Source organism: Perissodus microlepis, chromosome 19 (genome assembly GCF_051167445.1).
Source record: "Perissodus microlepis isolate ML-2025 ecotype Zambia chromosome 19, ASM5116744v1, whole genome shotgun sequence".
Taxonomy (NCBI): Eukaryota; Metazoa; Chordata; class Actinopteri; order Cichliformes; family Cichlidae; genus Perissodus; species Perissodus microlepis.
The window spans coordinates 22228742-22245748 of NC_140479.1; positions in this window are offsets into that span (position 1 = coordinate 22228742).

The window sequence follows — 17007 nt, forward strand, 5'->3', positions numbered from 1 at the left end:
GTATTAATGAGCAGCTGAACAACTGAGAATACAGTTCAATAGACACTGCCAGTTCAGGTGTGAATATATTTTTCTGTTCTTGCTTTAAGAAAGGATTATAGATTATGTATTTTTAAAGCATGCAAACTCTTTGCTTGAAATTACTGATATTTTCTGCAAAACCTGCCACATATGATCAGCAGCTCAGCTCCTGCAAATCAGCTACCGGGACTGGAGTGAGTGAAAACAGCAAACCTGGTGGCAGCATTTGAATTTTCAGCCTCGCATGTGGCCTGAAGGTTCAGTCAGCTTTATCTTGGAGCTTGTTTGACCTTTGAGTGCTTTAATCTTTTAATAACCGATGAGATGACATTACTTTAACGCAATGGACGATGGACAAAAAGCTTTTCCTTTGTGTGTCAGATGGGATAATGAAATCATTCTGTAATCTAGGGACAATGATTTAAACCACAGCTTGTTGGATTATGTTACAGTCAGACAAAAGGGAATAATTTTAAATCTTTTTCTGAATTAAGGTCTATCACTAGATGCAAAAACATATTTTATTTTAATGCACTGGCAGTTTTAAGGTTTTGAATATGAACATACTTTCAAACTAGTGGAAAAAGTATACAAAATACACATTTAAGCATTTAAATTATGCTAATTAAGTTAATTAAATATCACATATTCAGAAAATTCGCAATTTTACATTTTTTACTGTAAAGTGGTAATATTTAGTATTTTTAATCCTATTCACACATAGTGTCAAACATTCAAAAAGGTCTTTTTTTGATTGTTTTTACTGCTTCTTTCCCCCTAACACTCCCATTTTTAATCAACACATGCACCCAAAGAAAAATACAAGAGTGTTGCCATTGCTGCAGGCTTTTATTAATTGTGAGAGTGGAGTGAGTTGCTAACTTTTATGCAGATAAGCGTATCAAAACAACAGGCTTCGTAAAAATCCTCTTCACAGTGTGTTTAATGTTGAGTTCAAACCAGTTGTTATTGGAATCTTTCAGGACTTCCCAGGAAATGTTATTTTCCCAAGCCTTCAATCACCCCAGTTCTGTCACAGCTTCAGCTTCTTATCTCATCCCTACCCGAGTCAGGTACCAAAACAAAAGGCGTTTTCTCTCCCTCCGTATTTGAAACAACGCTGCATTTTGTTTTTACTGCTGAATCCCTCTGACAGCTGTTGTGGGTTCCTGTCAAAAAGCATTGTTTCTGGGTTTTTTTTATTCTATTATTTCCCAGTCTCAGTCACACTAACAAGGAGTGAATAAACAGAAGGTAGAGTAGAAGAGCAACAGCACTGGAAATGCTTCTGCCCAAGAGACTCAGCAGAATTCTGGAGCTCAGAAAGGTTAAACTTCATGGCATGATCTTTCAAATTGTTTTCTCCTTCGTCTGATATACATGCAGAGTTGTCAAGGAAAAATTATAAAGCGCACCAAGAATTGGAGTAGCACTCTTCAACAATGCCTCAGTTTCTCTCATGTTGCCGCCTTTGTGCTTAGCGCTGAAAGCCGCTGTCTCCCCCCAACAATAACAGATGTCAAAATCATGTTCCCTTAAAAGTTTATAACTGCTGTGTGCTTATTGCAGTCATCGTGGTAGAAAGCCAATTGCGTTTGATTGACTGTGACTGTGATTGGCAGAAACTTGGCTCCATTGTTTGGCCACTCATGTTATCACATTTGAGAAGCGCGGCTAGCCTGAGGCAGTAAAAAGCAAGAGGGATATTGGCTCCTGAGTAGCTGGCATCAAGCCTCTTTCAGACAGGCAATTCCAGGGGAGCAATTGTCTGGTTTAATTGCTCCAAAAAAGAAAGACGGAGAGGCGGTGAAACTAACAAGCTGTCTACAGAATCAGTAATTTACAGACTCAATGATAAAAACAGTTTTCTATATTTCTTTTTTTTCTTTCACTTGACTCTCTCTCTCTCTCTCTTGCTGTTCCAGTTTCTGTGAAATACTCACATGGCAGGCTGGTATAATTTGCAGTTGTGATTTGCACAGTGGGACAGAGACGCAGTGATTTCACTTACTCTCAGACTGATTTGATGGGCCAGAGCTATCTACTACCTCTGCTCCGGGCACATTTCTAAACTACGAAAAACACAGAGGAACACACCTTAGCCAAGATAAAATGTAGTGTCTTAAGAGCACATGGCAATGAAAATGGAGAACCCAACCAACCAACCAAATTCTGTATCTGGCTCTGCACAAAAAATGACTTTGCTCCATTTTCTCCCCCAATTTCCTTCACAGATCACAAAAATTCTACAAGCTCAATGAGCTATTCAGATTATAACAAACAACACTGCAATAAAGTGATTTACATTCCTTCTAGTCATCATCAACTCCTACCGTAACCCATCTTCTGTAATTATTAAGGGGTAAACATTTTTGGTTTGACAGGCAGGTAAAGTGTTATTGCCGCTGGTTTCAGTTCAAGCAAAATTTAATATAACATAAAGATAACCAGAGTAAATGTGAAACAAGTGATGATTACATTTATTAAGGGAAAAGGGTTATCCAAACCCACATGGCCCTGTGTGAAAAAATAATAAAACCTAAGAACTGGTTGTGCCACCTTGGCAGCAAGAACTGCAGTTAAGCATTTGTGATAACTGGCAATGAGTCTTTCACATCGCTGTGGAGGAATTTAGCAGCAATATTTACAGAATTCCTTTTATTCAGGCACCTTTGAAGGTTTTTGAAGATAATCAACCTGTTTAAGGTCATGCCAAAGCATCTCATTGACTTTGACTAGGCCACTCCAAACATTTATCTGTAGTTAATTTCTTTAACCATTCAGAGATGGAATTGCTGGTGTGTTTTGGATCATTGCTGAGCTGCACAAATAAATATGCTTGAGCTTCATGAACTGATGTCTTCATGATTTTCTGGTAGAGAGCAGAACTCATAGTTGTCCAGGTCCTGAAGGAGCAAAGCAGCCTCCATCACACTACCACCATCATGTCTGACTATTGATAAAATGCTTTCTTTTAAATGAAATGCTCTGTTAGTTTTATGGCAGATGTAAAGGGATCCAAACCTTTGTTTGTCATCAGCCCACACTATTTTTGTCCAAAAGTCTTGGGGATCATCAAGATGTGAGGCCTGCAGTTCTTTAGATATTGTTCTGGGTTCTTTTGTGACCTCCTGGATGTGTTGCTGATGCGCTCTTGGAGTAATTTTGGTATCCCCCATCTTTATCTAATAGTAAAACTTGTTTGATGACCTAAAACATCTAAGTGTGACAAATCTACCAAAAACTACAAAATCAGTGAAGGTGGCAAACACTTTTTTAGTGCATTATAGGTCTCTACAGCATCAATCAAACACAGCATTTTATCAATTTTACATTTACAGTGGATTATTATTACAAAAAATTCAGTGGCATGTTTTTCACTGTTGTTAAAAAAAAAGACTGGCACTTTGGGGTAATTTTCCGGTTAGAGTTACCTGGATTTGAGTTGTGCATAACAACCTACAATATATTGAAATAGAAAAACAGCCGGCACCATAGTGTCGGCCAAATGTAACACAAGCCTTCGGTCTCGCCCTTTCCATATATTGCTGTCACACAATAGCTTCACTTGTAAACAAAATTATTGTTTTTATTGAATTAATAACCTATGAAACGGATAAAAAAAACGGGATAGTTTAAGTGCAAAATGTGTACAGTATCAAATCAATATTCCATGGACACAAATACACACAACATATTCAATAGTCCTGCCAGGATGACTCATTCATCATCCTGGCAGGATGACGGTTGGCTTCATGATTGCCACATGAAGCCAAGCAGAGGGAAATGGGCATTAAGAGGCGCAGACACATGCACAAAGAAAGAGAAAAAAATTGCTTAGCATCTGTGAGTGAGGTTGTGGATCACTGGCCTATTCCTCTTCCCTCTACAGCAGCCTCTATCCATATTCATAACAACCTAGAGCGATGGCAGAGGGAAGAGGAGAAGGGAAGAAAGGGGCACAAGGAAGGCGATTTTCACTGCAAGTTCAAAGGAAAGATATAAGGAACACTCGGTTATGTCTATATTTGTCATGAAGATATCTTTTTCTACCATCCTACGTTTGCAAACATGAATCAGAGTGCAAACTAGAAGCTACAAGCAAGACAACCAATGACTCGGCTCTTAATATCAATCTTTTAAACATATCATTTGCACCGCACATGGTTTCAACTTTGTAGACTCAGCAACAATACGCAGGGTGATTTAACAGGCATAAGAGAACATTTTCCAGTTCATAACCATTAGCGCTGCAATTAAATTTAAACGGATGTAACAGCTCAAACAAATATGCACAGAATGCATGAAGGAAAAGGTCAATTAATCACCAGCAGAGGAGTCTCAGACTGTTTCACATTTCACTGATCTCTAAAGAACTGATTATTTATCTTTTTCAGGAACAAGATAGCCATTTAAAACACGAGGGGAGAAAACAATTAGTTCCATGAGCTGTATGTTTTTGTGAGAACTAAACTGCATTTTAGACATTGAGAATCTAGATATTGAAAATGATTAGCGTTAACACAGGTTATTTTCTTCAGGGCTGTGTGGTGGTCAAGAAGTTTTATAGTCAAGGCTTAACTCTTAGTTTAGCCCATTTATGCTTTTCAGGTAGTCCTGAAGTGATACATTTATATTGCATTTGTTGTAAATTTGACTTTCATCAATATGACAAAACAACAGATTGTTTGATGATATTCCAAGGAAGAACTAATTCAAGTTAATTTGGTTTTATTTACATAGTGCCAAACCACAAACCAGCATACGGCCCCACCTTTAATCCCAGCTAGACTGTCTTGCTATTCATTGCGTTAAGCATTCGAGCAAAGCTCTTTAGGTTTTCCTTGTTCTTTTTTGTACTTGTTTGTTTTTTATTACCACTGTGCTGCATTCCAGTGTTGCCCTGACACGAAATGCATCTGTTCTGCATTTGGGCCAGGGCAGGGAACAAGTTTAAAAACTTGAAGAAGAAGTCTCTTGGATAAGTGACAAAACATTTCTCCTGCTGAAAATGCTACATCCAGATGAACAGAATCAACTCTTTGGTATTTCCTTAACTGGATGGTGTAAATAGAGGTTGATTATTAGGCTCCAGCCAAAGTGCTTTCTGGTCAGCTGAACACTATCTTAAGCAACCTCCTCCCAGAAAAACAAACAATCCAACATGCTTTTCTACTCCATCTCCAAGGAGATAGAGATGGACACATCAAAACCCCAAAAGTGGCTCCTCAGAAAAGCTTGATTATTAACTTGTGTGTCTTAAACACAGAGAAACATGGGGGAAAAATATTAGGTACACCTCACTCAGCCCCTTTGATTGTAGGCATAAATTTCCTGTTCTTAGCCCAATGTGATCATCTGTTCTGTACTCTTTTTATACTATTTTCTGTAAACTCTGGAGACAGTTTTATGCAAAATTCATAGCAGTTTAGAATTTTCTGAAACACTCAGATCAGCCTGTCTGGCATGATCAACCATGCAATGTTCAGTCACTTAAATCATGTTCAGATGCTCGGTTTGAACTTCAGGAGGTCATCTTGATCATGTCTACATGCCCATGCATGCATTATCATTCTGCCATGTGACTGCCTTATTAGAAATGTGCATTGTAGAGTAGCTGTACCTAATAAAGAGGCTGGTGACTGTATATAGACACAGGAACACTAATCATTCTGTGTAAATCTCCATGTTTCATCATTTCAGCTTCTTTAAAGGAACTGTGTGGGCTGTAAAAAAAAAAAGAAAAAAAGGTGTTTTTTATTGATCTCGTGCAAGTTGGACCTTGATGTTAAAACAGTGAGACATGCTTGGAGTTTATTTGGCATTGATTGGTCTAATGGTATCACATGTGCTAATGGCTGCTGTCCCATGCAGTGTTTAATGATTCCTTTATGTTTGAATGCAGCATTTATGGAATTCACAAGATTAATGACTGCCTAGAGAACGATTCAAACACACAGGCTCTTTCTTTCTCTCTGTCTCATAGCCATGCAGTCCCTGTGGGACACTTCATGTTATGTATAATGTGTTTCCATGTTCAAAGCATTTTCTCAAGGGTTTTAAAGCAGACATTGCTGATGATCCACTTGACACTTAATGGAGACCACGCGTCCTCTATCTTGCCTTCGACAGCAAACTTGCTGAGTCTTCCTGTGGATGGAAAGAGATTTGTGGAAACATTTTTCACAGATGTGGGCAAAAAATAAAATGAAACGCTGCTTTTAAAAAAATAATATTGCCTTCCCTTGCTGAGTCTTGATCTACATCAAAAGTCCAGGGGGTGGTTTGGAAACACTTTAGACTGAATTTATGACTGGAATGGCAGCTGAGGTGATGACTCATCCTTAATTAGTTACTATTCTTGTGCTTTTTATAATTACCCTTTTAAAAAATCACAGAGGACAAATGCATTACAATAAAAACACACTACATCAGTCTTAATGGGCAATATCCAAGTAATGCAAAGGCTTACAAGAAAGTGCAGCTACATATATTAAATGGTAAGCAGATGTATTACGAACTTAAGGTGATCAATAAATAAGTAAAACTCTTCTAGAACAGTGGTCCCCAACCTTTTTTGCGTCATGGACCGGTTTATGTCCGACAATATTTTCACGGACCGGCCTTTAAGGTTTAAAAACAACAAAATAAAACCAGTACCGGTACCCAAAAAAAGAAGAGTTATTCATAAGAATGGGGAAAGACCCAGGGAAACCGAGTTTATGATAAAAACGATCAAAAAATAACGATAAAAACCCTGAAAACCATAAATTTCCCACCAGAGCCTCAACTCTCGCGTCCGGGTACCAAACAGCTCACGGACCAGTTCCGGTCCATGGCCCGGGGGTTGGGGACCGCTGTTCTAGAACATATATGATCAGATTTATGCACAAATTTCCCCTTGTGGGACTAATAAAGGTATATAGTATATAGTGACATTTTTTTAAGGTTATGATCAGTGCACTAAATTCTAACAGGCAAATAAGGAAACACTGAAAATCAACTCTACTTATTTTGGATTCAGCTTCTCGAGTGTGACAGTTTGTTCCTCTCTTTTCATAGCTGCATAAAAAAATATATACCTATTTGGGGTACTGGAGGTGGCAAGCTATTTAAAAATGTTTTCACTTAGAGACCAGGCATGCACCATTAATACTGAAATGTCCAATCAACACGAGGAAGAAAGTAAAGCTGACACAACCACTTTCTAATTAGTGTATTTATGTAGCTGACACTTCAACTCAAATGTCTTCAATCACTTTCAGATGGAGAATCCAATTCATGTTCAGTATGTCCTCTGCCCACACTAGCTATTAGCTACCTCCGCTTGCCTAATTACTGTCATTCTTCCTTTATCAATGAGAAGTTGTGGGAAGCAGCTGCTACCAGGTGGCTGTATTCTCATATGCATGCAAATATAGCAGTGCATGCACGCACACACATACAAACATTAATATTGCATACGCACTCCAGAGAAATGACACTCAGAAACACGATGGTGATTTTTTTTTTGGTTGCGTATTTTACATATTTTAAGTGATCTTGTGCCAATATCACTCATCTGTATTTGTTATTCCCACGCTTCCTCACATAGTATAGCGTGCTAAGCCTGTGTGCGTGAGGAGGGGAGGGGGATGTGCAGGAATCTATTTGAGGCTGCCTCTCTGACACTGAGGTGATGACATATTTTATTAGTTCCTGCTCAGGGACCGTCAAGAATCTCACCTGAGAACTCAACTGTGACATTGTGGATCCTGAACTTCTTTGTTCCTTCTCATTCTCTCTCATCCGTCTTCCAGTCCTATTTCAGCTTCTTCAAATCACCCTGCCTCCATTTCTCCCCGCCCACCCCTTCCACACCTTAATCCCTCTGTTATTCTTACTTCACTTCTCTCCTGCTCCAGTCGTCATATCCCTCACTCTGCCTCGGCCTTTTCGTTGCATCCCCAACAACTAGTCCCTGTTATCAGTAAAATAATCCCGCCACGCTGGGCTTCCTTCTATCAACCAGCCTTCTCTCATGACAAGTGGCTAATTATGTGTCAGTACAGAAAATGAAAGGTAAACGGACAGTAGATAAAGCCATAAAGCTGTCAACTGTTTCACTTGTGGCAAGAGAGGAGGAGGATTGGAAGAAAGGAAGATGGCGTGGATTAGCTGTAGAGGTCAGTAAAAGTGAAGAGCACTAGAAGGACGATGAACAGGTGAGGGGATTGTGTAGAATTAGGAGATTGGATGAGTGAAAGCAAGCACGACAAAATGAGTAGAGGAAAGAGGATATAGAAAGAGATATAGGTGCTATAGGAAGGAAAGGGTAAAAGATCAGAAAATGATGCGAGAGGCAAAGGTCACAGGAACTTTTCTCTGTGGCCACTAATAAAGTACTCCAGTCAGACTTCTTGCATGCACACATAGGCATGAAGAAAACACACACATACAAAGGGCAGTTAGACTTCCTGATCGATTGAGCCGTACCCTGCTCTGACGTTTCAGCACAGCTCATGATGAATGAGTTGACATACGAAGGAAAAGAGAAAAGAAAAGAGGCAAAAACAAACCTTTGGCTTTTAAATCTCAGTGGTTTGTGTCACACGTGATGCAGGATGGGGGGTCAGTGTGTTTATTAATGCTTTTGGCTGCTTTTTGTATGTTCGTGCATGTCTGAGAAAATACAGCCCTGGTCATTTTTTCTTTTTTCTTTATGTTTCAGAAGCTAAAATCCATTTAATTAAGGTTAAGTACAGATCACAGTTAGAGTGTCCACTTTCTGTACAACTCTAAGTGCTTTAGTCTACTCTAGTTCATGCCAAAAAAAATGGGTGGCTTCTCACTTTCTTCCAAAATACAAATTTTCAGAGCTCCAGAAATAACTCGTGCAGTATTCATCTGCTTTATTTTTCACCTGAAGGCCCAAAAAATTGGTCACTCTTGAAAGAAACTGTTGTCAGCTGTTAGTATAAGAGCTACATCCTCAAGTGTTATAGGCAATCACATCTGTCGCGATGTGATTTGTGAGGCTTTGTATAACTATACATCCTCACTTCTACTGGCAAGTAGTACCGCTGTCGTTGCTATACACTTGAGAAGACACTCATTACTCTCATGTCAGCAGGGATGTCACTTTAGAAGGAAAATTTTAAGTGGTCTTAAGTGACAAAAATTATTCAGATGAATCCCATGTAACTGGAAAAAAAATGCTCCCACAGTGTACACAATATACTTTCACAGGCACTTCAATCACATGCCAGCAACTCAGTGCTTTTAGGCATGTAGACATGGTAAAATGGTAAATAGTTTTCTAGTTTACATGAGCATTCAAAGCACTTTATAGAACTTACCTCATTCGCCCATTCACACATGCACTTTTTGCTTTCTATCTAGCATTCATAGATTTCCATACTTCGATGGATGCATCGGAGAGCAACTTAGGGTTAGTAACTTGTCCAAAGACAAGACAGACTGGGCCACCGGGGTATTGACCCACCAACCTTCTGATTAATAAATTACAGATGACCTGTGCTACTTCCTGAGCTACATGGCCAAAATGACCACAATGACTTGAAGTTTAAATTGAACATCAGAATTGTGAAAAAAAGGTGATCTAACCGACATTTAGCATGATACTATATGTTTGTTGGTGCCAGGCAGACTAGTTTGAATATTTTAGAAACTACTGATTTGCTGGGATGTCAGAGGTCAGAGGAGAATGCCCCGACTGTGTCACGCTTATAGAAAGAAAACTTGAAGGAAGTAACTCAGATAACCACTCATTGCAACCAAGGTATGCACATTTTGTACAGCCGCAGAAGACCAAACCTGGTGCCACTCCTGTGAGCTAAGAACTTAAAACTGAGGATACAATTTATCCAGGCTCACTAAAATTGAACAATGGAAGATTGAAAAAATGCTGCCTGATGGCTCCTTGCTGCAGGATAATGCTCCATGTCACAAAGTTCAAACCATCTCCAACTGGTTTTTTGAACATGAGTTTACTGTAGAGCACCTTTGGGATGTAATTAAATGGGTGACTGACATCATGAATGTGCAGCTGAAAAGTCTGCAGCAACTGTGTGATATTGTCATGTCAATGTGAACCAAAATCTCAGGGAAAATTTTCAGCACTTTTTTGAATCTACGGTAAATAAAAAATGGCCTGTATTTGTATAGCGCTTTACTAGTCCCTAAGGACCCCAAAGCGCTTTACACATTCAGCCATCCACCCATTCATGCACACATTCACACACTGGTGATGGCAAGCTACATTGTAGCCACAGCTGCCCTGGGGCACACTGACAGAGGCGAGGCTGCTGAACACTGGTGCCACCGGGCCCTCTGACTACCACCAGTAGGCAACGGGTGAAGTGTCTTGCCCAAGGACACAACGACCCAACTCTTGAGCCACGATCGCCCAGTAGGGCGAAGAAGGCAATTCTGAGTGAAAAAGGGGGTCCAGCTGGATATTGGAAAAAGCAAACCTAACCCTATATGAAGGGTTAAGTTTGCTATGCATGATTAGTAATTATAATTAAATGTATTCAAAGTGTTTTCATTATGTACGGTTCTGTGCAAAGCAAACTGTGTAAATCTCTGTGTCTGAAACTTCACTAGAGCTAGAGACAGACTGGAGCTGCTCCAGCTTAACCCAGCACAAACCATCCATCACCTCTCAGCTGATGGTCCACCTCTGGCTGCCCTGTCATTGCCACTCAGACAAGGCAACACTCACACAGCAGCCATGAGAATGACTGTTGTGCACCGAAAAGGGCACACTGACTAATAATTGAAGCCGTGCCCATACTGAGGTTGGGACTAATTAGCTGTGTATCCAAAAGTGTGACTTCCATACTAATAGAGGATATTTTGTTTGCAGCTATTCCATCTACAGCAGGTACGGCTGACAACAGTGCATTCATATTTCCTTCGGTACAATCATGAAATGTTAACATAATGTAATCACTCTCACAAATATTCAGTGATGATATTAATTCTTCATTAAGGCAATTAGGAACAAGAGCATCCAATCAATCAATCTCATTAGCTTCTTTGTCAAGTAGCCCTCCTCCTTTCTCTGCATTGCATACAGCATTTATTGCCGTGTTCCTCATTTAGTGTCAGTGCTTATTTAAGTTATTGCATAGCTATGAAAATGCCTGCTCACAGATGGCTTCCTATTAAATTCCATATAGGACATATAAATGAGATTATTCGTCATGGGGATGATAACTATGCTGTTTCCTGAGGATGGCTTTAATTTTGTATAGAAATGACAAAATACAAGTCCTTGTTAAGGAGACGGTAATTCAACACTTGTTTTACACATAAATGTGCACAGCAAGCTCATATGATAAAACACAAATCTGAAAATCTGTTTGCTTCTGAAATAAGAACAACATATTCTCATTTCTGACTTGTTACATCCTGATGCCTGGTGTGGAACCTTTTTATGCCATATCTTATCCTAGTGGGGTCCACCATAGTGTGACTTTTCAACACACAAATGACAAAAATTGATAAAATTTGCTGTTAGGATTCAGATTGGATGGCGAATGACTAAATCACACAAACCTGAATACGAAGGCGAGGCTTTTTCTGATTTTATCTGTTGATTTAGGCAGTAAACTACTTGTTTGCAATCTGCATCAAGATTTCCTTGGTCATCAGTTATGTGACAACACCGGCAGAAAACTTTCATCTGCATCATCATTAACTTAAGCGTAATTTATGGTCCTTCAAATATGTCAATGCGATACATGTTTCTGGTCTGACAGTGAGCTGTGAGGGGTTTTCATCTGCAGTAAATGTGCTCCCATAAAGTCCTACAAAATCAGTTCACCAGGAAACTTCAAAAAATAAAGCATGAAAAGAACAGACAGCCTCCCCCTGCTGAACCATGCATTCTGCTTAAGGCAGCACTCTCACAGACCTAGAGTCTGGCTGATGACCCCCTGTGGTTGACAGGTTTCTGGTTGGCAACTGGTTGCTGGAGATTGCTGAATACATCTGATTACAGAGGTGTACCATGCTGTGTCAAAAACCAACATGAACCCACGTGCAAACGCATGCTGGTGTAACTGTGAAAAATGAGGCACAAACTGGAAGGGGGGATTCATTTTCAAAGTAAAAGCGGTGTCTTTTAAAACATGTTTTTAGTGGAAAGGCACCGCTTTTACTTTGAAGGCCTCACTTGCTAGATAGAAGTCTCTTCTTTATTGGCTGCTATCTCAGGAGTTTAAGTTGATACTGTATTGAATCACAATTGTCTTCTAGGTAAGACATGATCTCTCAAAAGCAGATAGTATGTTAAATTAAAGGTTAGCACTGTAACACTTTCCTCCAATTAGACAAATATCCTAATTTAAGCTACTTATAATTCTAAAAGCTACATAAGGATATATATCTACCACCAAATGCAGGAAGTTACAAATATAATGCATTAAGCTGAGCCACCTCGAGATGGCATAAATCAGTAACAACACATTAATTAGCTTTTCTTCTTTTTTCTCTCTCTATTATTTCTCTTCCCTGTTACCTACCATATTTTGCTCCCTATAAGCTTTCACTTTAACAGTGTGTCTTGTGCTCTTCTTCGTGTGACACCTGCTTAGTATTTTGTTTAATGTTTGGCTTGGCTGTTGCATCATACAGCTTTGCATACACCAATTTTCTTCTGATGGATTTAAATACACTACCAACTTGACTGACTACACTTGTGACAGTCGTAGCGATTTGTGTTTTTATGATTGTGCTTTGACGCCCCTGTTTTCAGACATGCATGAATGGCAGAGAACGCAAAAAGTACCTGCACACACTTTGCATGCATTCTCATACTTTGCCATCTAATACACCTCATCCACTACACACACTTGCACATACAGTAACCTCAAGGGACCATCACTCAAACTACTGAAGAGCAACAGGAGGCGATTACTGTGATCTATCTGTATTCTCGTTGTACTCCAGCAATGGAGCCGGCCATGGTGATGCCTGTTGAGTTGATTTTTTAAGAGCTTTAATGGACTGGCGAACCACAGATGTGAGCGGTCTCTGCTGCTCTATTTTGTAGAAGTACTCACATGCTCTCTCTCTCTCTCACACACTCACACACACACATGCGCGATCTGGGCCAATTAGATAAATCTCCTAAGTGTTGTAACCTATAGAAATGTGAAGTTTTGCATTTTTAAACATGCAAATGAGGGTGGTGAGTCTCGTTGCATATGTCTAAGCACTCCGGTTCCAGCTACAGGGAGTAGTACAGGCTCTAGTGACCACTATGAACACTTACATACAGGGGAGCCTCGAGTGTTGATTACTACTTGTGTTACACACAAATATTTTAGAGTGCTTTAAAGGCACCATTATTATGTTGTCTGAGGGCTACAATCACATTACTGCTGGAGCTGGAGACAGTTTAAGTGCATTTTTATAAAGAAGCCATAGCTAGTGACTTAGTTTACCTTTAGTCGATCTCTGTTATAGATAATACTCCGTAGCTCTCCCCAGGGTTGCATTAGTAACTCAGATCCCTTTGTGTCTTGTTAAACTTCACAATCCACCTCTTCAGTACATTCCACTTCTGGAAATGTAGTCCTTTTTTTCCCTTTTCCCCTCATGTACTTCTTCAGCTTTCCTTTCCCCTCCAGCCCCTGCCTTGTGTAGTCTACTTGTGCAGCAAATTCAATATTGATGAGGTGGATCGATCAGACAAGCGCCACCCTTCCCGTTCTTTTTGACTGAAGGTCCTGAATAATCTATCCATCTTCCAGTATTCTGATACAAGCAATAAATGCCTGCAGTTAAAGATTCCCTCCACTTTCAGATGATAGTCTGCTGAGCAAAGGATTCTGACTGTCCAGACTTTATTCAGAGTGCTTTAAGGGACTTTTTTTTTTGTCATTGGAAAGATTTAACCTTTACTTTTCAAAAGACCTGACCTTTAGTCTATAGCACTCTCACTTCACATACAGCAATCAAATCAGTACAAAAAAGAACTAAATTATGTGTTGAAAAGCAAATCACAGAAGTAAATCATCTCTTTTCACACTGCGCCATGTTCTTTTGTGTCTTGTGTCCACTGACGTGATTTCGCCTCTGTTGTTATGAGTTGGGGTTTAATCTGGTCTCAGGGTCTCTAGAGACTTCACCGCAGAAGAGCTCCTCGACTGCAGCGCCTTGAGTATCAGTCATTATCGCGGAGGATTATGTGACTGTTGGTCTAATATAAAGCAATATCAATATCGTAGTTTGTACTACATCTGCCTCTCGTGGAATTTAACTAGATACAAGATACTCTGACGATTGCCTTTTCCCTTAGAGACTCTTAACTGAGTTACATTTTAATCTTCCACTGAATCTAAGCACCGTGACTTACAGTATCTAAATGAAATGAAGTGGTCTGCTCCCACAAAAATGACACAGTGAAACGGATCTGTCAGAGGAATAATTGTGGGGAAATTAAAATTGTGTTTTGTGTGCTGTGTTGTTGTTGTTCTAGCACATAAAAGAAATGTAATTATCGATACAATGTGCTCTATACGCAGTGATATCAAGCTGGCTGTAGCCCGTATAGCCCAGAAACAGTCTGGTTGTGCAACATCAAACGACGGTAGACAATCTCATAATTCAACCCTACTGTAGCTATTCCCGAGGGACTGAACTTGTCCAGAGCAGCTTTTTATCACAGACAAACCATTTTTAAATTGAGTATAATATCATAATGGCAGCCCGCTTGTTTGCTCATACTTGTTAATCTGACCACTAACAGTTTGTTTGTGTTCCTGTAATCCTCTGATAACAAGCCGGTGATGATGGTAATCAGCTGTAATTGTGAATTTGGTGTGATTTTAAAATTAAGACCAGAAGAGCTCACAGCTCAGGCCACATCTGAATAACTCTGATTGTCATTGATTGGCTTGAAGCATTGCTTGATTGTGTTGTGAGAGATTTTTGCAGCACGGTGATACACAAAACAAAAGCACACATACAGCTACATGAAACAGAGGAAATGCTAATCATTCCCCTACCCGTGAACACTTGAGAAGTAAACAGTGCTTATATAAATGTTCTCATGCACGCCAATACTTGTTAGCACCTGCTAGCAAAACAACAAGTAGATAAGGTTAAATGGATTCTTGTTCTCGACCTTCTTTTTTGTCACCACATAGCAGCAGCTGATCGTGGAAAACATGTAGAGCGCATAGCTGCAAAAAATAACACATAGCTATCACGAAATGCACACACACGCATGCTTAAACACACACATTTGCACTGTTCCGGCAGCCTGGCTAGAGGTCTCAGAGACAGGAGGAGTGTGATGATGGATGGCTTGTATCTACTTCCTCCAGACAGCTGGTCTGCAGAGTGGACAAAGGGACAGGGAAGGCCATTGGTCAAAGCACGCTTTAGCCCCTATCTTAAATTGTGTGTGCTTGTCCAGGCTGTGTGTGTGTGTGTGTTTGTGTGTGTTAATGTACATCCTGGCTGCTGTCCTGCCTCTGGTGGAGGACTCCAGGCCTCATTCTCCCTTCCCATCTGCCCCGGCACAGCCTCCGCATCCCCCGGCTTGCTGTACTGACAGGCAGAGTTGCCACGGTGATGGATGACTCTGCGCTTAGTTTCAGTGTCAGAGTCCTGCACCTCTGCTACCTGCCATGTGGGTCCCTGTCAAAGACTTCCTGTTAGGTCAGCTATACTCTTTCCCCACTCTCTACCCCTTTCTTTGTATCCAGCTCTTCATCTCCATCCCGCAGCTTTCCTATTTCTCCTTTATTTAGCTCACTGCTGGGACCTCTTTCAAAAGTTGGAGCAAAGTGTAAAATTTCCCAGGTATGGGTTGTCAACCTGATAACTTCCAAGAAGCTGCAGAACAAAGAGACATGTTATGCCACTTCTGTGTTCTCTCACATCACACAGAGCAACATTTTCAAAGCAGTTCTCCATTTCTATATTCAGCCTACAATGAGGTTAAATACAAAGCATGTTAATGAAGTCAGTTTCCTTAATGAGCTGCATGATGTTAAGTCACTGCTCCCTATTTTCTCGCCAACACTTGGTGTATATTTGTGTGTGAGAGTCTGTGCGAGTCTATGAATATGTGCACACGTTACAAGTGCATTGCAATGTGTGGTCGGGTGTTCATTATACAGCTAGTTTCCTAAAGAGTGACCTCAGTTTTACACCACGCATTTTAAATACCGGCCCTTTGAAATGAGGTCCACAAGCGAGGTACTCACGAGCTTTGTCTTTGAATGTAATTAGCCAATTAGTCTCTTCTTTATTAGAGACCAGCAGCAGCCATGCGTCTCTGCTACTAGGGACTAGTTAGTGCGTTGTAATGAGCCTTTAGCTTCCGACTACGCTGTCAAGCATTATTAATAAAGAGGTTATTTGTGCAGGCCTTTGACTTTAAACAGTGTTGATACCACAGAACCATGCTTATTAAGATTTATCTGCAAGGATAATAAACAAGGTTGCATTGTAAAATCAGATTACAGGAAGGTGAAAAAGAAAAAGGATAAAGTCACTTAAAAAAAACATGAATGCAACCTCTTTTTTATTTTGTTTCTGTATCTTTTTAGGTTTTCAAGGCAAAGATTGTCACATTCTAATAAGCAGAAGAATGTGTTCAAAATACGCCCCCGGCCTATTTTTTTTTTCCAATTACTATCAGATTACCCACATTTTCCCAAACCATTGTATCACACTATTAAACTGTCAGTGGAAAGAAGGAAAAGCAAAGACACGTGGAATTACTTCTTTACGTGGCAAAGATGAGAATATATTTAGGATTCAATTCTCTGTGCTGTAGTCTTGCACTGTAATCATAACGGTCTTGATATGCTAATAACAGAAGCAATTTGTGACAGGTTAGTTTTACAGTAATTGGTGGTGGATTTCTCTGAGCCCCGAATTCATCAAAGAGACAGTGGATGAATACAGACATAGAGGCTGCCCTCAGTGTGCCAGAAGGGAAGTTTTGAAAATGAT